We start from the raw sequence: 25,188 nt of genomic DNA on the forward strand, positions 1-25,188 counted from the left end.
TCCCCTAGCTTTGTTCGTAGTGATGCTTCCTAAGGCCCACTTGACTTCACATTCCAGTATGTCTGGCTCTAGGTGAGTGATCACACCTTCGTGATTATCTTGGTCATGAAGATCTTTTTTGTACAGTTCTTCTGTGTATTCTTGCTACCTCTTCTTAATATCTTCTGCTTCTGTTAGGTCCATACCATTTCTGTCCTTTATCGAGCCCATCTTTGCAGGAAATGTTCCCTTGGTATCTCTGATTTTCTTGAAGAGATCTCTAGTCTTTCCCATTCTGTTGTTTTCCTCTATTTCTTTGCATTGATTGCTGAAGAAGGCTTTCTTATCTCTTCTTGCTATTCTTTGGAACTCTGCATTCAGATGCTAATATTTTTCCTTTTCTCCTTTGCTTTTTGCGTCTCTTCTTTTCACAGCTATTTGTAAGGCCTCCCCAGACAGTCATTTTGCTTTTTTGCATTTCTTTTCCATGGGGATGGTCTTGATCCCTGTCTCCTGTACAATGTTACGAACCTCATTCCATAGTTCATCAGGCACTCTATCTATCAGATCTAGTCCCTTAAATCTGTTTCTCACTTCCACTGTATAATTATAAGGGATTTGATTTAGGTCATACCTGAATAGTCTAGTGGTTTTCCCTACTTTATACATATTAGTATGTTTCAAATAGCATTTTAGAAACAAGTGGTGTTTGCTTTGGTTTTGGTTGTAGACTAGTGTCTCTTTGGCCTTCCCTGATGGCTCAGTGGGTAAAGAATCTGCTTGCAGTGCAAGTGACAGAGGAAATGCGGGTTCAATTCCTGGATGGATTTCCTTTAAGATTGACTGGTTTGATCTTCCTGCAGTCCAAGAGACTCTCAAGAGTCTTCTCCAACACCACAGTTCAAAAACATCAATTCTTTGGTGGTCAGCTTTCTTTATCAATTCTTTGGTACTCAGCTTTCTTTATAGTCCAGCTCTCACATCCGTATGGGACTACTGGAAAAACAATAGCTTTGACTAGACAGACCTTTGCTGACAAAGTAATGACTCTGCTTTTTAATACACTGTCTAGGTTGGTCATAGCTTTTCTTCCAAGGAGCAAACGTTTTTTCATTTCATGGCTGCAGTCACCACCTGCAGTGATGTTGGAGCCCAAGAAAATAGTCTGTCACTATATCCATTGTATCCCCATCTATTTGCCATGAAGTTATGGGGCTGGATGTCATGCTCTTAGTTTTTGAATGTTGAGTTTTAAGCCAACTTTTTCACTGTCCTCTTTCACTTTTATCAAGAGACTCTAGTTCTTTGCTTTCTGCCATAAGGGTGGTGTCATCTGCATATCTGAGGCTATTGATATTTCTCCCGGCAATCTTGATTCCAGCTTCTGATTCATCCAGCCTGGCATTTCACATGATGTACTCTGCGTATAAGTTAAATAAGCAGGGTGACAATATACAGTGTTGACATACTCCTTTCCCAATTTGGAACCAGTCTGTTCCATGTCCATTTCTAACTGTTGCTTCTTGACCCACATGCAGATTTCTCACAATTGTTTGCTGAGATATAAAATGATATGGTTGGGTTTAATCTGCAAAACGTCTTCCAACTCACGTACTGCAAGACTTGTTTCTCTTATTCCACTATGCCAGTATCTACCCAAGGTGCCAATAAAATCAGAGTGCTCACCATATGTTTAAAACATGCTAGGCTTTCCTCCCCTTAAAGCCCTCCCCACATCACCACCTCTCAGACTATAGTTGAAGGCTTATCTCAAACTCCTTATCTGTCATGACATTCATTCATGGGGACATTTTTTATTCTTTCTTTGAATTCTCAGAGATTTTTTTCTAGCTTCCATGATTTTATGTCTATATCTGTGTTATGTGTAAGCCTATTTTTCTTATCTTTTAATAAGCATTGAACATGAGAGTTACCTGATGAGAAGAGGCAACTCATTGGAAAAGACCCTGATGCTAGGAAATATTGAAGGCAGGAGGACAAGGGGAGAACAGAGGATGAGATGGTTGGATGATATCACTGACTCGATGGACATGAGTTTGAGCAAACCCCAGGCAATGGTGAAGGACAGGGAAGCCTGGTGTGCTGCAGTCCATGGGGTCACAAAGAGTAGGGCATGATTTATTGACTGAATAACAACAATGCAAGTTACATTTGAAAGTAACATGGAAGTTACTTTCAAGTTTCCAAGTTAACATGGAAGTTATATTTGAAAATCATCAGTTATTCAAATACACACAGACTGGGCTACATGCATTTGCATGGACTTTGGAGGGAGTAAGTAAAGTTTCAGAGTCATTTGAGTTCACTTTTTGTGTCAGTCACATCTCTAGTCCCTGGGGTATTGCATGTTTCATGTACCTGATTTAAATAATAGATGTGAAATAAACAGTGATGGTAACATGATCATAATGGCAAACAAACAAACAAAAACCCTCCACAAAATCCAAATGAAACAATAACAAAGAACTTGTTACCTCACTTAGTCTTTAAAATTGAAATTTCTTCTTTTTAATTTGTTTTCTGCTTTGAATCTAAAGGAAGAATTAAGAAAATGATAATTATTGTTGACTATTACATGACTTTTACTGAAATTAATTGTGTCATATGGAGGAGAGGAGAGAAAAAGCAGGACACACTGTAGATTTCAACTAAAGTAGGAATGCCTCCATAAGCCTGAGCCTTTTTCCTAATTTGCAAAATGGGAATAGTATTATTAATTTATTCACAGGGTGAGTGTGAAAATCCAATGAGGTAACACACACAAGGATCTCATGGACCAAGATGGTGGCAGTGGCAATAGTGAGAACTGGCTTTATTCTGGATATATTTCAAAGGTAGGGATATAGAAGTTGAAGATGTTGTAGTCTTCCTGTTATTCTTCTTTAACATGCATTCAAATTCTTTAAAATACTAGTCATACCTGAGGATTTGAGTAATCAGCAAGTCCAATTGGTGGTCTCAAAGTCTAAGTAAAGCATATAACTGGTCTGTTTATGGTGGAACAACAATCAACAGTGAATTAACTTTGTTTTTTTTCAAGTGGGAAAATGGCATCATGTGTCTTAGTGTCTTGGGAATCCCATTTTCCTCCTACGTACATATTATTAACCCTTTAAATTGGATAAAAATGATCTTTGCTTTTCTCTTTACAAAGATCTTCTTCTTTTCATATTTTTGTGCCAAGTCTTGTCTAATCCAGGCCATTAATGAGTCTTTGACTTCTGTTACTTTTTGGCTTATCTGTTTAGAGGGAAGGGATCCATTTTTCCAAACTTATTATCTCTAAATCTTCTTATTCACCTAGAATGCTCACCTACCAGCTCATAAACTCAACAATTCCTCAATCTTCATTTTAATCACATTAAATTAATTTCATCAAAAAATCTACTTAGCATGAAGCCAGGCACTGTATTTTAAGGATAAATAAGATATGATTCCTTCTCACTAGTAACTTATGATCTCCAGGACAGGTTTAAACTCATCAAAAGCTCTACATTCAGTTCAGTTCAGTTCAGTTCAGTTGCTCAGTCATGCCCGACTCTTTGTGACCCCATGAATTGCAGCACGCCAGGCCTCCCTGTCCACCACCAACTCCTGGAGTTCACTCAAACTCACATCCATCAAGTCAGTGATGCCATCCAGTCATCTCATCCTCTGTCGTCCCCTTTTCTTCATGCCCCCAATCCCTCCCGGCATCAGAGTCTTTTCCAATGAGTCAACTCTTCGCATGAGGTGACCAAAGTACTGGAGTTTCAGCTTTAGCATCATTCCTTCCAAAGAAATCCCAGGGCTGATCTCCTTCAGAATGGACTGGTTGGATTTCCTTGCAGTCCATGGGACTCTCAAGAGCCTTCTCCAACACCACTGTTCAAAAGCATCAATTCTTCAGTGCTCAGCCTTCTTCACAGTCCAACTCTCACATCCATACATGACCACTGGAAAAACCATAGCCTTGACTAGATGGACCTTTGTTGGAAAAGTAATGTCTCTGCTTTTGAATATGCTATCTAGATTGGTCATAACTTTTCTTCCAAGGAGTAAGCGTCTTTTAATTTCATGGCTGCAGTCATTACCATATGGTAATAATGAAGGGCATCTGAGAGGTAAGTTTCACCAGTGGAGAATGAGGAAAGGGGAAAAAGACTCAGATCTGTAATTATATATTTTGTCCAAGGGGGGTGGGGAGGAAAGTAGTCCACTGCATTTACTGTGCCATACCATATGTATAGATGGATGGAGATGAGTTTGAAGAAATGATTGTGAAGGACCCTAATATTAAATCATTATCTAATTCTGCCAAATTGACTTGCTGAGTTTGCACAGAAGCTAGAATTGCTTATTATAATGGAGAATCTTGTAATCATCCAATATCATCTGGGAACTGAGCCTGTTCTTCAATTTTTCTAGGCAGTGAATAATGCCAGGGCCTCAGAAACATACCAGGTATGCATATTTGTGCAAGAAAAGTCCACTTTGTTTTATCCACATTAAAATGTTTTCTTTTGAAATAATTATAGACTCATACAAAGTTGAAAAAAGAGTTACAAAAGGTTCCATGTACCCTTTGCCCACCTTCTCTTTCCCTAATGATAGCATTTTGTAGAGCTTATAGATAGTATAAAGTCCACCCAGTAAATTAACATCACTACCTTACAAGAATACAGACCATTTTTAGTTTTCACCATCTTTTTAACCTACATTTCCATGTATATGTGTGCTTGTGTATTTCTATACAATTGTATCTTCTGCATAGTTTGCTATAACTAGTGCTATAATCGAGATACAGAACTGTTCCATCACCAGAAAAAAGCTCCTTCATACTAGCTCTTTGAATTCACACCCACACACTACCCTACTCCTGTCACTGTCACCTGGCAACCACTAAATTGTCCTTCTTTTATATAGCTTTTTAGAGACACAGATGTAGAGAACAGACATGTGGACATGGGCAGGGGGGTGCGGGGGAAGAATTGGGAGAGTAGGATTGACATATATACGCTATGCAAAATAGATAGCTAGTGGGAACATGCTGTATAGCACAGGGAGCTCATTCCGTATTCTGTGATGACCTAGAGGGGTGGGACGGGGGTGGGGTGGGAGGGAGGCACAAGATAGCTGATTCACATCATTGTACAGCAGAAACTAACACATTGTAAGGCAATTATGCTATAATTTAAAAAAAATAGAATCCTATATAAATGAAATCATACATGTATAACTTTTGAGACATTGTTCATTAAGCCTAATGTTCTTGAAGTCCAACAGCTTGGTTCATGCCAGAAGCCCCCTTAGGTCATCATAGCCTAGCTGAAACGACTGCTTCTAACAAGTGTCAGCAACTGGAACTCAGTGTCCTCATATTTTCACTTCTCATTCAATTTACCCCTTTATTTTGTAAATATTTATGGAGATCCCATTGTGATCCAGCCACTGTTTAGGCACTAGGGATATATGAAAGTGAAAGTCACTCAGTCGTGTCCAACTCTTTGTGACCTCATGGACTATACAGTCCTTGGAATTCTCCAGGGCAGAATACTGGAGTGGTTAGCTATTCCCTTCTCCAAGGGGTCTTCCCAACCCAGGGATCGAACCCAGGTCTCCTGCATTGCAGGCTGATTCTTTACCAGCTGAGCCACAAGAGAAGCCTACATGTATAACTTTTGAGACATTGTTCACTAAGCCTAATGCTCTTGACGTCCAATCACGTTGTTGCATGTATCATTACTTCATTCCTTTTTATTACTGAGCAGTATTCTATTGTATGGTGATATCAGAATTTTTTAAACCATTCACTTATTGAAGGGCATTTGGGTTGCTTCCAGTATTTTGGCTATTATGAACAAGTCACAGTATTTTTGCTATTATGAACAAGTCACTATGGATATTCATGTACAGGTTTTTTTGTAAATATGCATTTTCATTTCTCTAAGATCATGGCTGGATCTAAGAGAACTGGATCATGTTGATCTAAGATCAACAGCCATTGTTGGATCCTCTAAGGACATGTTTAGTTTAATAAAAATTACCAAACTGTTATCTAGAGTGGTTGCATCATTTGATGTTCCACCAGCAATGTATGAGAGATCCAATTCCTTCACATACTTTGCAGTATTTGACATTTACCTTTCTTGCCCTATTGCAATGACTATATATTTCTGTACTATATTGAATACAAGCAATGAGACTGGACATCCTTTTTCTTGTTCCCAATCTTGGGGGAAAACATTGCTTTTCACTTTTAAGTGCAATATTAGGTATAGATTTTTTTTGGTAGATTTGCCTTATCAACCCAAGGAAGTTTTCCTCGATTCCTAATTTACAGATAGGTTTTTTTTTTTTTTATCATGAATCAATTTTGAATTTTACCAAACACTTTTCTGTATTGACTGACATGATCATGTGATTTTCTTCTTTACCTTGTGGATATGGTAGATTATATTTATTAAATTTTACATAGTGAACCAATCTTGCATTCCTGAAATAAACCTCATTTATTTGTGGTATATAATTAATTTTATATATTGGTTGGTTCAGTTTATTAGTATGTTGTTGGGGATTTTTGCCTATATATAGTTATGTGAGAAATTTTGTTTCTAAATTCACAAGTTTTTTTTTCTATAGTTTCCTATATCTATTTTTAAAATATCAAGAAACTCAGAAATATGTTTCCACAGCCACATCTCAAAAAATTACCTTCTGTTTTGGCAAAGTATATTCTAAAAAGCTTAATATGGTCAAACTCTTGGCTTCTATCTTAACTTTCCATACACTTAATTCCCATTGGAAATCTCATCCAGGAGTATACACTACGCTTCTCTAGCTAGTTCTTCACATTCAGGAAAAGTTTGAATGTTCTAAGATAGGAATTTCACACTTGGAAAGCCAGTGTTTGCATCTTCTCAACTCATCACCAATATTGCATTGGTCTTTGTGGTAAGTTAAACTTGCCTGTGTGCTAAATCATTTCAGTCGTGTTTGACTTTGTGTGAGTCTGTGGACTGTAGCCTACCAGGCTCCTCTGTCCATGGGATTCTCCAGGCAAGAATACTGGAGTGGGTTGCCATTTGCTTCTCCAGGAGATCTTCTCATCCCAGGGATTGAACCCACATCTCTTAGGTCTCCTGTATTGGCAGGCAGGTTCTTTAGTGCCCCATGGGAAGCCCTAAAGTTGCATGGTTACATCTAAAATTTTTAATGCATTTAAAATATAATCAAGCAATAAAAAAATGATTACACATGATAAAGCTATTTTCTGTCTTCCTTGATTTATCTTGTGTCTTTTAATAGCACCACATCTATCATACAAGGCAGTGCAAAATCCATCAGTTTCTTCACATAGATATTGACATAGTCTGGTCCACTTTTGTTGTTATTATAATCATTAAGATAAAAGCAACTCTTTTATTTTACATTTATTCATACAAAATTCCAGAAGGCTTTCCATATGTCCTTGTGCACAGCTAAAAATTATTCCTTCTGTTTTCTTCTATATGTCTAGGTTTTTATGTTTATCTTATTTATTTATATACATTATCTATAACATTTTTTTCCTGTGTTCTTTTAAGAGTCTAGTAATAGCCTCTGAGATTGTTTTGTGACTGTGCTCAGTAAAATACAACCATAGCATCTCAAGACTGTAAAATAAGAGATTAGTTTGTTCAACTCAAATAAAATTTCAGATTTAGATTTTGGTTAATTGATTTGCTAAAGGTTATATACAGAGTCAGCATCAGAATCCTAGCTAAATACCACCTCTCCCACCTATCAGAACAGTGTAAGACTTATAGCCCACACCTTAAGCAATGGCAGACTATAAATGTATAGGTCAATCTGAATTTTTGGTACAGATACAGTGGATTTGGCCTAGTTTAATTTTAAGGAGTGTGAAACCCACATAGAGGGAAGATTTTACAAAAATCAGATTTGGGGAAGTCAGTAGTAGAGTCCCACACTTCATATGAAAAAAAAACTTCTGGTGATTCTGATGCTGGTTACCTGAAGACTCACCTATGTGTGGTGACTTGTCCTTCTGGTACTCCTCATCCTTGTCAAGTGAAGGCAATGGAACATTGCCCTCTACCTGCTGCTGTAACAACTCCTAAAGCACATTGATCCCTATGTGCCTGCTGCTACTGTTAATATATCAACTATGTGAAATTGAGACCCTGGGTTCGATCTCTAGATTGGGAAAATCCCCTGCGGAAGGGAATGGCTATCCACTCCAGTATTCTTGCCTGGAGAACTCTATGGACAGAGGAGCCTGGTGGGCTAAAGTCCAACTTCTAAAGCAGGTTGATCCCTATATGTCTGCTGCTACTGTTAATCTGTCAACTAGAATCCCTCTTAAATTAGAAAGGAGAGGAAACAGGGAAAGAGAGATCTTCTTTCAGTCGCTCAAAGCTGCTGAACCCTAGATAGGGCAAGTTCAGTGGCTTCTATAAACAGTAAAAATGGCAACCTTACTATGAAGAAACTAATTGAATTGATAAAACTAAATCTCTAGAAGCTTCTCTGAAAAAATATAGATATAAGAGAAAAAGGTTCACTGGCAGACTGAGGTCAGAATAGCAAAATATCTTAAAAATATAAAACTGTTGTGAAAATGACTATCTTTGTAGCAAAATTGTCAGTTTCAGAACTGCTTCTTTTTCATCTTTGTATCTTTTACAGCATTTTGTACACAGCAAACAGTCAATAGTACTTGTTGAAAAGGTATCCCATAATGAATTCACCTATTTAACTCTCAAAGGTCACTCTATATATACTGTAGTAAAGTGAATGTGATTCTATTATTTTCTATCAACTTCACCACTTGTTATTTTGAAAATCTTTTAGGAGTTTGTATGTAGAATGTGGTAGTTAATAGAATGGGCTTTGGAATATCAGCTCCATACCTTTTCAGTTGTGTGAACTTGGGAAAGTTACTTCATCATTCTGTTTCTCAGTTTCCCAATCTTTAGACTAGAGATAACAATATTAATTCCTTCAAAGGGCTGTTGGAAGGATAAATGACATAAGGCATATAAAGTACTTAGCACATGGCTGGCACAGAGAGTATGTGCTGATTAAATGTTTATAAGATAAATGATCTAAAATCAATAATTGAGTCATTTACCTAACAGATGTTATGTACCAAGCACTGTGCTTATTGGGAGTTAGGACAGAGTTTCTGTAACTTTCTCAGTTCACAGAACCTTCAGTGTCACAGTAAATTTTTCACAGAAACTCTATGCCAAAATAAATACCTAACAGTTCCACTTATTAAGTAGTTTGTACTTGTGCTTAGTCACTCATGTCCGACTCTTTGCAACCCCATGGACTATAGCCCACCAGGCTCCTCTGTCCACTGGGATACTGCAGGCAGGAATACTGGAGTTAAGTTGCCATTCCCTCCTCCTGGTCTCCCACATTGCAGGCAGATTCTTGACTAACTGAGCTACCAGGGAAGACCAAGATCCAAGTGATTTAATAGCAGTTTATGCTGTGTCAATCCTAAAGGAAGTCAATCCTGAATATTCATTGGAAAGACTGATGTTCATGAAGCTGAAACTCCAATACTTTGGCCGTCTGATGAGAAGAGCTGACACATTAGAAAAGACCCTGATGCTGGGAAAGATGGAAGGCAAGAGGAGAAGGGGATGATAGAGGACAAGATGCTTAGATGGCATCACTGACCCAATGGACACAAATTTGAGCAAACTCCCGGAGATGATGAAGGACAGGGAAGCCTGGTGTGCTGCAGTCCATGGGGTCACAAAGAGTTGCAGACGACTGAGTGACTGAACAACAACAATTGTTGTTATTAAAAATTTACATTATCCCATGATACCCAGTTGTTGAAGTACTTTGAGACACTTTGGTATACGGTTTGGAAATCACAGAGTTAAGGATACAAAAATAAATAAAGTATGGCTCCTTCTCTAAAGGCATTTTCAAATTTAGTATTGTAAACACTTATAAACAACTTAATAAAATATTACAAATGCTTTACTGAAGTATTGCCAAGATCTGTAGGGGACATAAAGGAAGTTGGGGTATGTAAGACAACATAAAGGAAGGATTATTTGACTAATGATTCAAGATTGAGTAGAAAATAACCAGACAGAGAAGAAAAAGTATGGCAGAGAGAAGAAAAAGAAAGGCAGTGTCAGTAAAGAGCCTGATGTACAAACATTTGTAAAAATTCAGAAGATGGTAACTTTGTCTGTTGGTAAGGATTATAAAAAGAGAAAATTAAGAATAAACGTAAAATTGTGGCAGCCATGGAGGTGCACAAAGAGGTTGATTTGCAAGGGAGAACCTTCTAGAAGGAGTGCTATGAGCTGACAGCCCTCTGCTGCTGCACCTTTGGGATCTGCTGCAGCATTCCTATGGAGGCCACACCCTCCCCAGGCTGTTCCCACCAAGGACTGATCACAGTGGGGTACCAAAGCTGGACAATTCTGCTGGACACTGAACTTCTCTGATAGGCAGTCTTTGTTCCAGGGCTTCCCATGTGCCCCTTCAAGACTGCTGCAGTCTGAGATTCCTCCTACCCAATCTTCCTTCCTCCTTTCTCTTCTTAAACAGTCATCAGATCTACTTGCAGTCTGAAGACTCTCCTGGCCTCTCCTCTTTCCTGCTCCCTAGTCATTTATCATCACAGGCATTTTCCCCCTAATAAATGTTTTGTGCTTATAACTCAGTCTTGGTGCTTGTTTTCTGGAGGATCTGAACCCAGTGCTAAAACTGAAGTTTTCAAAAATATATGATTTTCGTTTAAAGAAATTGAACCATAATACCCAGAGCTACAGCTGAGATGTCGACAGAAAGAAAGTGAAAGTGAAAGTCCCTGGGTAGTGTCCAACTCTTTGCTACTCCATGGACTGTATGAAAGTTAAAGTCACTCAGTTGTGCTCAACTCTTTGCGACTCCATGGACTATACAGTCCATGGGATTCTCCAGGCCAGAATACTGGAGTGTGTAGCTGTTCCCTTCTCCAAGGGGTCTTCCCAACCCAGGGATTGAACCCAGGTCTCCCACATTGCAGGCAGATTCTCCAACTGAGCCACCAGAGAAGCCCAAGATGTTGACAAGAGGGAGTCAATTTTAGAATTTCTTTCAGTTTAGTCCTTGCTCTATAATGAAGCCATACTGAGAGCCATAGTGGTAGATGGGAAATGGGCTTAAGAGACTTCTCTGGCACATGTGTTGGGAAACTGGGAATTTCTTCTTGTAGATAATCCAGGGCAAGCATTTTTTTCATATTTATTTCTGTTTATTTATTTGGCCATGTTTATTTATTGGTCATTTATTTGGTCTTAGTTGTCACACAAGGGATCTTCAATATTTATTGCAGCATGTGGGATCTTTAGTTTCGGCATGTGAGATCTAGTTCCCTGACCAGGGACTGAACCTGGGGCCCCCTACATTGGGAGCACGGAGTCTTAACTACTGGACCACCAGGGAAGTCCCAGGGCAAGGATTTTGATAGAAGTTGTTTAAAGCTTTCCCTGCCACAAGCAGGGAGTTACTTTGCTGAGTTACTTTGCTTCTCTAGGAAGCCTCAACTACCTCATGAGGTAGGTATTTAATCAGGAAAGCAGGTCTAGGAAATAAGCTGGATGGGCAAAGCATGTGAGACAGGGAGGGTTAGAGATAAGTGAAAAAGACATATGAGGAGCATTCTCCATGTGAGGCTACTGAGTTTAAAACTTACTCAGGAAATGAGGTTCCTTCAAAGGTTTAGAGGCAAAGTAGTGATATTTTCTTACCTGGATGGGTCTAATATCCCTGGTGGCTCAGACAGTAAAGAATCTGCCCACCATGCGGGAGACCTGGGTTCGATCCCTGGGTTGGGAAGATCCCTTGGAGAAGGAAATGACAACCCACTGCAGTATTTTTGCCTGGAGAATCCTGTGGAGAGAGGAGCTTGGCAGGCTACAGTCCAAGAAGTCACAAAGAGTTGGACACAGCTGAGCAAGTAACACACACAGATGGGTCTAATGATATCCAAGGAGTTAAGTGTAGTCAGGTCATGGATTTAGAAGGAAAGTCTGATTGGAGTAGTGGAAATCCAGTGTGGGTTGGGACATATTAACTTTGAGGCCCAAGCAAAGTGCTTTTCATTTCTAGCAGGCAGAACTGTTTGTTTCATTCCTTGAACATGAAGAAGGAGGCTCTTTGACTTTATTGTATTGGCAAGATGCCTGAAGAATAATGCTATGCTCATCTCCTCTTGCTTGCTTGTCACAATGGATAGCAGCATGATTGATGCAAAGATGCAGTCACTGCTAGAAGATGTCAACTTTCTTTAATGGCAAAGGTCATAGAAATTTGTGAAGATGGTTACATGAAGCAGGAAATAGCACAGCATGGCCTCGGATAGAGGTCCAACATCCTAGGACCTCCATTTTGCCTGTCATTCTAGAGATGGCCTCTAGCTCAGACAGCTCTCCAGATGTGGTCCACATGTGTATGGACTGTTGCTGAACTCTTAGAGATGCTGGGGAATCCCATTATTTTTTTCCAAGTCATTTCATTCTCCTATTCTTTTAGATAATTATTATTAATCTCATGCCTTTTTCTCTTTCCACAACCACCCATATCTCCTTCCTTTTTTCATGCTCAGTGGATGGTGTTTCTTATTTCACTGAGAAATAGAAATAGTCAAAATGGAAGGTTAATATCTTTCTACCAAAGTCATCTTCAGTCTGCTGTATCTGTACCATTACTCTGTGCTTTCCCCTGAGTGACAACAAATGAGCTCTTTATCCACTTACCCAAGGCTAAATCCTCCCTCTACACGTGGTCGTATTCTTGACTTCTGACTCAAGGACATTGTTCAAGGATTTGTCCTCTTTCTCTTCTCTCTTTAATTTTTCCCTCAGCACTGAATCTGTCCTCTCAGCATACAGACAGACAATAATATTTCATCCCTTCATCTCACATTTCCTTCTGACTACTGTATCATTTCTCCTTTGCCATCTTAACAACCATTGTTTCTCATTTGTGTTTTCTCTTATTTTCTCTCAAGCCCACTCTGATCAGGCTTTCATTCCCACCAGTCTACCCAGACTTCCTTACAAGGCCACCAGTGACCTTCAAGTTGCCAAATCCAGTGATTATTTCTTGGTTTTCACTGATTGGATCTGTCTTCTGCATATAACTCAGTTGATCACTCTCCTTTTTAGACTATGTTCTTTCTTTTGTTTCTGGGTCATCATTCTCTTGGGTTTCCTTCTCTGGTGATGTTAAATAAAATAACATCCCCTACTGTAATTGTCTATTCCTTTAAACTCCCCTAGTGACTCAGAGGGTAAAGAATCTGTCTGCAATGCAGGAGACCCGGGTTCAATCCCTGGGTTGGGAAGATACCCTGGAGAAGGAAATGGCAACGCACTCCAGTATTCTTGCCTGGAGAATTCCATGGATAGAGTAGCCTGGTGGGCTACAGTCCATAGGGTCCCAAAGAGTCAGACATAACTGAGTGACTAGCACTTTAAACTACTTCATATTGTGAAGTACACCGTGGCATATTACATACATATTTGTTTATTTTTTATGTGTCTTTTCTGATTCTAAAATGTCTAAAAGGCTTCCCGGGTAGCTCAGTGGTAAAGAATCTGCCTGTCAATGCAGGAGACATGGGTTTGATCCCTGATCCAGGAAGATCCCACATGGTGTGGAACAACTAAACCTGTGTGCCACAACAATTGAACCTGTGCTCTAGAGCCTGGAAGCCACAACCACTGAGCTCACATGCTGCAACTGCTGAAGCCCATGCACCCAGAGCCTGTGCTCCACAACAAAAGAAGTCATCACAATGAGAAACTCCTACACTACAACTAGAGAACAGCCCCCACTCACCACAACTAGAGAAAAGCCCACACAGCAGCAAAGACCCAGCACAACCAATAAATAAATAAATAAATTTTAAAAAATAGAATATCTAAAGTGTAAACTCCCTGAAAACAACAATGTGTGCATCATTTACTGCTATGTTCCTGGCTCTTAGAACAGTACCAGCCATGTAGTCCATGCCACATAAATATTTGTTGAACCAATTGGTGAAAATAGCTCCAGTATAAACCTGAAGATTTTCTTCAAGTCTAGGTACAATGTGTACCATTTCCTTAGGACCACCCCTTCAGATTTAGGACCTCCCTCCCCCTAGGCTGTATTCCTGATTGAGTTCCTTCCCTGTACTGTCTGACTGCTGCTGCTGCTGCTGCTGCTGCTACTAAGTTGCTTCAGTCGTGCCCGACTCTGTGCGACCCCATAGACGGCAGCCCACCAGGCTCCCCCATCCCTGGGATTCTCCAGGCAAGAACAGTGGAGTGGGTTGCCATTTCCTTCTCCAATGCATGAAAGTGAATGTCTGACTCTTAGTGACCCCATGGACTGCAGTCCACCAGGCTCCGCCGTCCATGGGATTTTCCAGGCAAGAGTACTGGAGTGGGGCGCCATTGCCTTCTCCTACTGTCTGAAAGAGAAGCAAATGTCATCTCTACGTGCTTAGGAGTCAAATAGCCAGAAATTTTGGATTTAAAATGATCACAAAATTCTAGTTTTATGTAAAAATGAGTTTTGAAAGTCAACTTTTAAGATAAAAAACCCCCTATAGTCAAAAATATCCTTGGAAGATCCTTAAATCAACTAGAAGGTATGATATAGCTGCTTTTTTACCTTTGTAGGTAATTCTTACGAACACAAGAGTTTGCAAGCTACTGGAGTATATTAAAGAAAAGAACAGAATGAGAATGTTCAGATTCTGACATCCAAGTTAAATTTTCTTTAAAATAAATATCAATTACTTACTGCAAATAAGAGATCAATGGAGATTTCTGATGCTTCCACATTTCCTGAAGATTTTACTCCATTATATCATAATATCAAGCCTCCACCACCTTAATACAGAATATTAGATTTGTATATAGTTGTGGGGACTATACAAGATACATTTAGATGAGTACCTGGCACAAGGCCTGGCAAGTGGTAGGTGCTGGGAAATTTTTTGGCTAGATGTGAATTTAAGTCTTCTGCGATCAGAGCTGCAGAGAAATGTAGAGAAGAAGCAAAGTTTTTGTGCATGAGTGTGCTCAGCCATGTCCTTCTTTGTGACCCCATGGATTGTAGCCTGCCAGGCTCCTCTGTCCATGGAATTTTGTCCTCCTTCAGGGGATCTTCCTGACCCAGGGATCGAACCTGCATCTCCTGCATTGGAGATGGATTCTTTATCACTGAACCACAAGGGAAGCCCCAAAAATAGGTTTGTGAGAAATCAGATACAAGCATGGAGGCTTCATGGCTCAATCCACGATTAGGTCAAGCTTGTAATAATAATGCAAAACAGAATGTTGATCTCTCCCAAAAATAAGGGGCAAGGAAATGTTCTAACTAGGGGGTGTGTTTGAAAACTGAAGTAGAGGAGGCATGTCTAAGCACTGAATACTCATCTTCAATATAGGAAAGCAATAGATAATATCGAAAACAGAAAAAAAAAAATAGCTGTAGGGGTATTATATGCTGCTCCTGCTAAGTTACTTCAATCATGTCCAGCTCTTTGCCACTCTATGGACCATAGCCTACCAGGCTCCTCTGTCCATGGGATTTTTCAGGCAAGAATCCTGGAGTGGATAGCCATGCCCTCTTCCAGGGGATCTTCTCAACCTGGGGATTTAATCTGTATCTCTTACATCTCCTGCATTAGCAGGCAGGTTCCTTACTACTAGCAAAACCTGGGATGCCCAGGAGTGTTATACACCAAAATCAAAAGTGCCAGAGTAGTTGGAAATGGCTGTCTCCTAAGGGTGGTAATCAGCTTGTGAGGGAGAGGAAAGGACCTGCTCTTTTAAAATAATCCTTATAAAAATGTGTGTCTTTTAAAACACTGTATGTGTACAACTGGATACAAATGTTTAAGATAATTTTATGTACACCCAAATGATTTTAAATGCCCACTTATGGCACTTCCTGTGAACAGGTTGTAGAAATTAGATGACCTCTTTTATCACATTTCTTTGTAATTAATGAAGTAATCTTTGCATGTACCAAGGGTATGATACATTACTTACCCACTGGAGTGTATTGTGCCTGCTATAAAAGTCTTTATGAAAACGAGGGCAGAAAATTAGGTCTTTAAATTACAAAGACTTCAGATGATTATGGTTAGAAAATAAGCCCACTTATGGGGATGGTAGCAGGGAGGGCTGTTTTTATTCATAATCAACTAGAGACTGACAGTGTTGTCAGTGTGTGGTGGAAGACTGTGTTTGATTAACTTCATGGATATAATAGCAGAATTTCTTTTTGTCCCAAATAAATGACTCAGGTAAAACTGATAAACACATATCAGTGAATTTCTCTTTGACCATTGTGTACTCAATTATACTCAGCAGAGTTTGGCTCATGTTTTACCAGAATTGCGATATCATTTATTGCTTATACTGAATCGTGTTCAGTTCAGTTCAGTGGCTCAATCGTGTCCAACTCTTTGGGACCCCATGGACCACAGCACACCAGGCCTCCCTGTCCATCACCAACACCCAGAGTTTACTCAAACTCGTGTCTGTTGAGTCGGTGATGCCATCCAACCATCTCATCCTGTCATCCCCTTCTCCTCCTACTTTCAATCTTTCCAAGCATCACGGTCTTTTCCAATGAGCCAGTTCTTCACATCAGGTGGCCAAAGTATTGGAGTTTCAGCTTCAGCATCAGTCCTTCCAATGAATATTCAGGATGCATTTTCCTTTAGGATGGACTAGTCGGATCTCCTTGCAGTCCAAGGGACTCTCAAGTCTTCTCCAACACCACAGTTCAAAAGTATCATTTCAGCACTCAGCTTTCTTTATAGTCCAACTCTCACATCCATATGTGACTCTTGGAAAAACCATAGCTTTGACTAGATGGACCTTTGTTGGCAAAGTAATGTCTCTGCTTTTTAATATGCTGTCTAGGTTGGTCATAATTTTTCTTCCAAGGAGCAAGCATCTTTTAATTTCATGGCTGCAGTCACCATCTGCAGTGATTTTGGAGCCCCCCAAAATAGTCTCTCACTGTTTCCATTGTTTCCCCATCTGTTTGCCATGAAGTGATGGGACTAGATGCCACGATCTTAGTTTTCTGAATTTTGAGCTTTAAGCCAAGTTTTTCACTCTCCTCTTTCACTTTCATCAATAGGCTCTTTAGTTCACTGAATTGTGAGCATTTGCAATATGGAATAAAAGCTTTTAATATTCAAGTTAGCAAAGTTGATTTTCCAAATCTTGGAAAAACATATTTATCACATGCCATTCTTTCAGTTCAGTTCAGTTCAGTCGCTCAGTCATGTCCAACTCTTTGCGACCCCATGAATCGCAGCACGCCAGGCCTCCCTGTCCATCACCAACACCCAGAGTTCACACAGACTCACGTCCATCGAGTCAGTGATACAATCCAGCCATCTCATCCTCGGTCGTCCCCTTCTCCTCCTGCCCCCAATCCATCCCAGCATCAGAGTCTTTTCCAATGAGTCAACTTTTCTCATGAAGTGGCCAAAGTACTGGAGTTTCAGCTTTAGCATCATTCCTTCCAAAGAAATCCCAGGGCTGATCTCCTTCAGAATGGACTGGTTGGATCTCCTTGCAGTCCAAGGGACTCTCAAGAGTTTTCTCCAACACCACAGTTCAAAAGCATCAATTCTTCACAACTCAGCCCTCTTCACAGTCCAACTCTCACATCCATGCATGACCACAGGAAAAACCATAGCCTTGACTAGACGGATATTTGTTGGAAAAGTAATGTCTCTGCTTTTTAACATGCTATCTAGGTTGGTCATAACTTTTCTTCCAAGGAGTAAGCGTCTTTTAATTTCATGGCTGCAGTCACCATCTGCAGTGATTTTAGAGCCCCCCCAAATAAAGTCTGATACTATTTCCACTGTTTCCCCATCTATTTCCCATGAAGTGATGGGACCAGATGCCATGATCTTCGTTTTCTGAATGCTGAGCTTTAAGCCAACTTTTTCACTCTCCTCTTTCACTTTCATCAAGAGGCTTTTTAGTTCCTCTTCACTTTCTGCCATAAGGGTGGTGTCATCTGCATATCTGAGGTTATTGATATTTCTCCCGGCAATCTTGATTCCAGCTTGTGCTTCTTCCAGCCCAGTGTTTTTCATGATGTACTCTGCATGTAAGTTAAATAAGCAGGGTGACAATATACTCTTCTCTTCTCTGAGTTAATTTTAGTGTGTTTAAAACATTACCTGATTTTCATTATTAATATTTTATATATGACAAAAATGTTTTTCCTTGACAAATTAGAAATGTTGGTGAATTTAATAACTTAAATGAAGCTTCTTTGAGTCATTGAGGGAATTATGTTTAAGACACCTAGTTTCCCCCCACTTTGCTATTACCTTGAGAATTACAGATATGAATTAACCTAATTCTTGCCCTAAGTATGTATTCTGAATAGAAGGATTAAATGTGTAAGATATATATAAGCTTACATATGATAAATAATTGTGTACCTCAAGAAAAGTAAATATAAAGTACTTTGGAAGTTCAGTCACTTCCAAAGTGATAGTTGAATCAGATCTTTTTTTTTTAATTGGAACTTAATTACTTTACAATATTGTGGTGGTTTTTGCCATACATTGACATGAATCAGCCATGAGTGTACATGTGTCCACCATCCCAAACTCCTCTCCCACCTCCCTCCCCATCCCATCCCTCTGGTTGTCCAAGAGCACCAGATTTGAGTGCCCTGTTCCATGTATCGAACCTGGAATGGTCATCTATTTCACATATGGTAATATACATATTTCAATGCTGTTCTCTTAAATCATCCCACCCTCGCCTTCTCCCAGAGTCCAAAAGTCTGTTCTTTATATCTGTGTCTCTTTTGCTGTCTTGCATATAGGGTTGTCATTACCATTTGTCTAAATTCCATAAATATATGTTAATATACTGTATTGGTGTTTTTCTTTCTGACTTATTTCACTCTGTATAATAGTCTCCAGTTTCATCTACCTCATTTGAACTGATTCAAATGTGTTCTTTTTAATAGCTGAGTAATATTCCATTATTTATATGTACCACAGCTTTCATATCCATTTGTCTGCCGATGGGCATCTAGGTTGTTCCATATCTTGGCTATTGTAAACAGTGATGTAAGGAACATTGGTACACATGTTTCCTTCAATTCTAGTTTCCTCAGTGTGTATGCCCAGCAGTGGGATTGCTGGGTTATATGGCAGTTCTATTTCTGTTTTTTTGTTCTTGCCTGGAGAATCCCAGGGACAGCAGAGCCTGGTGGGCTGCCATCTACAGGGTTGCACAGAGTCAGTCACGACTGAAGCAACTTAGCAGCAGCAGCAGCAGGGGATCTCGACACTGTTCTCCATAGTGGCTGTACTAGTTTGCATTCCCACCAACAGTATAAGAGGGTTCCCTTTTCTCCACACCCTCTCCAGCATTTATTTTTTGGAGACTTTTTGAAAGTAGCCATTCTGACCAGTGTGAGATGGTACCTCATTGTGGTTTTGATTTGCACTTCTCTGATAATGAGTGATGTTGAACATCTTTTCATGTGTTTGTTAACCATCTGTATGTCTTCTTTGGAGAAATGTCTGTTTAGTTCCTTGCCCCATTTTTTGATTGGGTTGTTTATTTTTCTGGTATTGAGCTACATGAGTTGCCTGTGTATTTTTGAGGTTAATTCTTTGTCAGTTGCTTCATTTGCTATTATTTTCTCCCATTCTGAAGGCTGTTATTTCACCTTGCTTATTGTTTCCCTCATTGTGCAAGAGCTTTTAAGTTTAATTAGGTCCCATTTGTTTATTTTTGTTTTTATTTCCATTACTCTGGGAGGTGGGTCATGGAAGATCTTGCTGTGATTTATGTCAGAGAGTGTTTTGCCTGTGTTTTCCTCTAGAAGTTTTATAGTTTCTGGTCTTACACTTAGATATTTAATCTATTTTGGGTTTATTTTTGTGTATGTTGTTAGCAACTGTTCTAGTTTCATTCTTTGACAGGTGGTTGAGCAGTTTTCCCAGTACCACTTGTTAAAGAGATTGTCTTTTCTCCATTGGATATTTTTGCCTCCTTTATCAAAGATAAGGTGTCCATAGGTGTGTGGATTTATCTCTGGGCTTTCTATTTTGTTCCATTTATCTATATTTATGTTTTTGTGCCAGTACCATACTGTCTTGATGATTGTAGCTTTGTAGTATAGTCTGAAGTCAGGAAGTTTGATTACTCCAGTTCCATCATTTTTTCTCAAGATTACTTTGGCTATTTGAGGTTTTTAGTATTTCCATACAAATTGTGAAATTATTTGTTCTAGTTCTGTCAAAAATACTGTTGGTAGTGAAAGGTTGTTATTGAGCCATGAAAGACGCTGAGATTCTTGGCCTCTGGAGGAAAGGAATTCAATCCAAGGCCAGATACGAGGCTTGATCGTTCAAAGCTTTTGTGTAATAAAGCTTTATTAAAGTATAAAAGAGATAGAGAAAGCTTCTGACATAGACATCAGAAGGGGGCAGAAAGAGTGCCTACCTGCTAGTCTTCAGCTGGATGTTTTATGTCTGTTAGAAAACTATTAATCAGGTAAGAGAGACACCCCAATGCTAACGGAATTTCACCAGGCTCCTCTTCCACAATATGCATTTTTGAGATAGGATGGCATGAGGTGTGTCATCCCCCAGCCATAAAACAATTGATATGAATACTGGTTTTTTGAGCTATTATCAGCCCAAGGTTTGAGAAAAGAAAAAAAAAAAGTTAGTCTTAGGTGGAACCACTTTAAAGAAAGGCAGATTACAAAGCAAATACATAGCTTCATTAACAAATCTTAAGAAAAACATTTCCATAAGAAAAACACATTGGTTAGCTCAAGGTTTGAGAAAAGTTAAGGTAAGGAGGAACCATGTGTTGTCATAGCAACACAAAATTTAAGAGAAAAAAATCTGACACTCACAGCCTATTTCCTCCATTTGGAGACTCCTGGCCTTGCTACCTGTTACCCACTCAGTAGCTTGATCGGAATTACATTGAATCTATAGATTACTTTGGGTTGTATACTCATTTTCACTATATTGATCCCTCCAATCCATGAACATGGTATATTTCTCCATCTATTTGTGTCCTCTTTGATTTCTTTCATCAATGTTTTATAGTTTTCTATATATAGGTCTTTTGTTTCTTTAGGTAGATTTATTCCTAAGTATTTTATTCTTTTTGTTACTGGGGTGAATGGGTTTGTTTCCTTAATTTCGCTTTCTGTTTTCTCATTGTTAGTGTATAGGAATGCAAGGGATTTCTGTGTACTAATTTTATATCCTGCAACTTTTCTATATTCATTGATTAGCTCTAGTAATTTTCACCCGATGTCTTTAGGGTTTTCTGTGTGGAGGAACATTTCATCTGCAATCAGTGAGAGTTTTACTTCTTCTTTTCCAATCTGGACTCCTTTTCTTTCTTTTTCTTCTCTGATTGCTGTGGCTAAAACTTCCAGAACTATGTTGAATAGTATTGGTGAGAGTGGGCACCCTTGTCTTGTTCTTGCCTTTAGGGGAAATGCTTTCAATTTTTCACCACTGAGGATAATGTTTGCTGTGGGTTTGTCATATATGGCTTTTATTATGTTGAGGTATGTTCCTTCTATGCCTGCTTTCTGGAGGGTTTTTATCATAAATGGGTGGTGAATTTTGTCAGAGACTTTCTCTGCATCTACTAAGATAACCATATGGTTTTTATCTTTCAATTTCTTAATGTGGTGTATCACATTGATTGTTTTGTGAATATTGAAGAATCCTTGCATCCCTGGGATAAAGCCCACTTGGTCATGATATATGATCCTTTTAATATGTTGTTGGATTCTGTTTGCTAGAATTTTGTTAAGGATTTTTGCATCTATGTTCATCAGTGATATTGGCCTGTAGTTTTCTTTTTTCGTGGCATCTTTATCTGATTTTGGTATTAGGGTGATAGTGGCCTCATAGAATGAGTTTGGGAGTTTACTTTCCTCTACAATTTTCTGGAAAAGTTTGAGTAGGACAGGTGTTAGCTCTTCTCTAAATTTTTGGTAGAATTCACCTGTGAAGCCATCTGGTCTTGGGCTTTTGCTTGTTGGAAATTTTTTTATTACAGTTTCAATTTCCATGCTTGTTATGGGTCTGTTAAGATTTTCTCTTTCTTCCTGGTTCAATTTTGGAAGGTTATACTTTTCTAAGAGTTCATCCATTTCTTCCAAGTTGTCCATTTCATTGGCATATAGTTGCTGATAGTAGTCTCTTACATTCCTTTGTATTTCTGTGTTGTTGGTTGTGATTTTTATTTATCTTCTTGAAGAACCAGCTTTTAGTTTTGTTGATTGTTGCTATAGGCTTCTTTGTTTCCTTTTCGTTTATTTCTGCCCTAATTTTTATGATTTCTTTCCTTCTATTAACCCTGAGGTTCTTCATTTCTTCTTTTTCTAGTTGCTGTAGGTGTCAAGTTAGATTATATATTTGATTTTTCTCTTGTTTCTTGATGTAAGCTTGTATTGCTATGAACTTTCCCCTTAGCACTGCTTTTACTGAATCCTATAGGTTTTGGGTTGTTGTGTTTTCATTTTTATTCGTTTTTATGCATATTTTGATTTCCTTTTGATTTCTTTCATGGTTTGTTGGTTATTCAGAAGCATGTTGTTTAGACTCCATATGTTTGTATTTTTAATAGTTTTTTCCCCTGTAGTTGACATCTAATCTTACCACATTGTGGTCAGAAAAGATGCTTGAAATGATTTCTTTTTTTTTTTTTTTTTAATTTACCAAGGCTAGATGGCCCAGCATGTGATCTATCCTGGAGAATGTTCCATGTGCACTTGAGAAAAAGGTGAAATTCATTGTTTGGGGGTGAGATGTCCTATAGATATCAATTAGGTCTAACTGCTTCATTGTATCATTTAAAGCTTGTGTTTCCTTGTTAATTTTCTGTTAGGTTGATCTATCCATAGGTGTGAGTAAGGTATTAAAATCTCCCACTATTATTGTGTTACTGTTAACTTCCTCTTTCATATTTGTTAGCATTTGCCTTATGTATTGAGGTGCTCTTATGTTGGGTGCATATATATTTATAACTGTTATATTTTCTTCTTGGATTGATCCTTTGATCATTATGTAGTGTCCTTCTTTGTATCTTTTCACAGCCTTTATTTCAAAGTCTGTTTTATCTGATATAAATATTGCTACTCCTGCTTTCTTTTGGTCTCCATTTGCATGAAATATCTTTTTCCAGCCTTTCACTTTCAGTCTGTATGTGTCCCTTGGTTTGAGGTGGGTCTCTTGTACACAGGATATATAAGGGTCTTGTTTTTATATCCATTCAGCCAGTCTTTGTCTTTTGGTTGGGGCATTCAACCCATTTACATTTAAGGCAATTATTGATAAGTATGATCCTGTTGCCATTTATTTTTTTGATTTGGGTTTGAGTTTATAAGCCTTTTCTGTGTTTCCTCTGTAGAGAAGATCCTTTAGCATTTGTTGAAGAGCTGGTTTGATGGTGCTGAATTCTCTCAGCTTTTGCTTGTCTGTAAAGCTTTTGATTTCTCTATCATATTTGAATGAGATCCGTTATGGGTATAATCTGTGTTGTAGCTTTTTCTCTTTCATCACTTTGAATATGTCCTGCCATTCCCTTCTGGTCTGAGAGTTTCTATTGAAAGATCAGCTGTTATCCTTTTGGGGATTCCCTTGTGTGCTATTCGTTGCTTTCCCCTTGCTGCTTTTAATATTCGCTGGTTGTGTTTCATCTTCATTAGTTTGATTAATATGTGTTTTGGGGTGTTTCAGCTTAGGTTTATCCTGTTTGGGACTCTGGGTTTTTTGGAATGGGTGGCTATTTCCTTCTCCATCTTAGGGAAGTTTTCAACTGTTATCTCCTCAAGTATTCTCTCATGCCCTTTCTTTTTTTGGTCTTATTCTCCTGGGACTCCTATGATTCGAATATTGGGTCATTTAACCTTGTCCCAGAGGTCTCTGAGGTTGTCCTCATTTCTTTTAATTCTTTTTTCCTCTCTGTTTCATTTATTTCCACAATTCTATCTTCCAACTCACTTATCCTATCTTCTGCCTCAGTTATTCTACTGTTGGTTTCCTCTAGAATGCTTTTGATCTCAGTTATTGCATTATTCATTATTGATTGACTCTTCTTTATTTCTTCTATGCCCTTGTTAAACATTTCTTGCAACTTCTCAATCTTTGTCTCTAGGCTGTTTATCTGTAACTCCGTTTTGTTTCCAAGATCTTGGATCATTTTACTATCATTATTCTGAATTCTTTTTCAGGTAGACTCCCTATTTCTTCTTCTTTTGTTGGGGCGGGGGAGGTTGGTGGGCATTTATCATGTTTTTTTTTACCTGCTGAATATTTCTCTGCCTTTTCGTTTTGTTTAGATTGTTGTGTTTGTGATACCCTTTCTGTAGGCTGGAAGTGTGTCATTGCTCTTTATTGTGGAACCTGCTCCCTGTGGGTGGGGTTGGACTAGTGGTTTGTCAAAGTTTCCTGTTTAGGGGAGCTTGAGTCTGTGTTCTGGTGGGTGGAGCTGGATCTCTTCTCTCTGAAGTGCAATTAAGTGTTCAGTAGTGAGTTTGGGTGGAGAAGGCAATGGCACCCCCCTCCAGTACTCTTGCCTGGAAAATCCCATGGACGGAGGAGCCTGGTAGGCTGCAGTCCATGGGGTAGCTAAGAGTCAGACATGACTGAATGACTTCACTTTCACTTTTCACTTTCCTGCATTGGAGAAGGAAATGGCAACCCACTCCAGTGTTCTTGCCTGGAGAATCCCAGGGGAGCCTGTTGGGCTGCCACCTATGGGGTCGCACAGAGTTGGACAAGACTGAAGCGACTTAGCAGCAGCAGCAGCAGCAGCAGTGAGTTTGGGGGTGTCTATGGGTTTGGCATGGTTTTGTGTAGCCTGTCTTTTAATGCTCAAGGCTGTGTTCCTGCTTTGCTGGAGAATTAGTGTGGTATGTCTTGCTCTGGAATCTTTTGATTCTTGGGTGGAGCTTGCTTTCAGTGTAGGTATGGAGGCTTTTGGATGAACTCTCGTCTATTAATGTTCCCTAGAATCAGGAGTTCTCTGATGCTCTCAAGTTTTGGAGTTAAGCCTCCTGCCTCTGGCTTTCAGTCTTATTCTTACAGTAGCCTCAAGACTTCTCCATCCATACAGCACAGATGATAAAATC

The sequence above is a fragment of the Oryx dammah genome, unplaced genomic scaffold (genome assembly GCF_014754425.2).
Source record: "Oryx dammah isolate SB20612 unplaced genomic scaffold, SCBI_Odam_1.1 HiC_scaffold_23, whole genome shotgun sequence".
NCBI lineage: Eukaryota > Metazoa > Chordata > Mammalia > Artiodactyla > Bovidae > Oryx > Oryx dammah.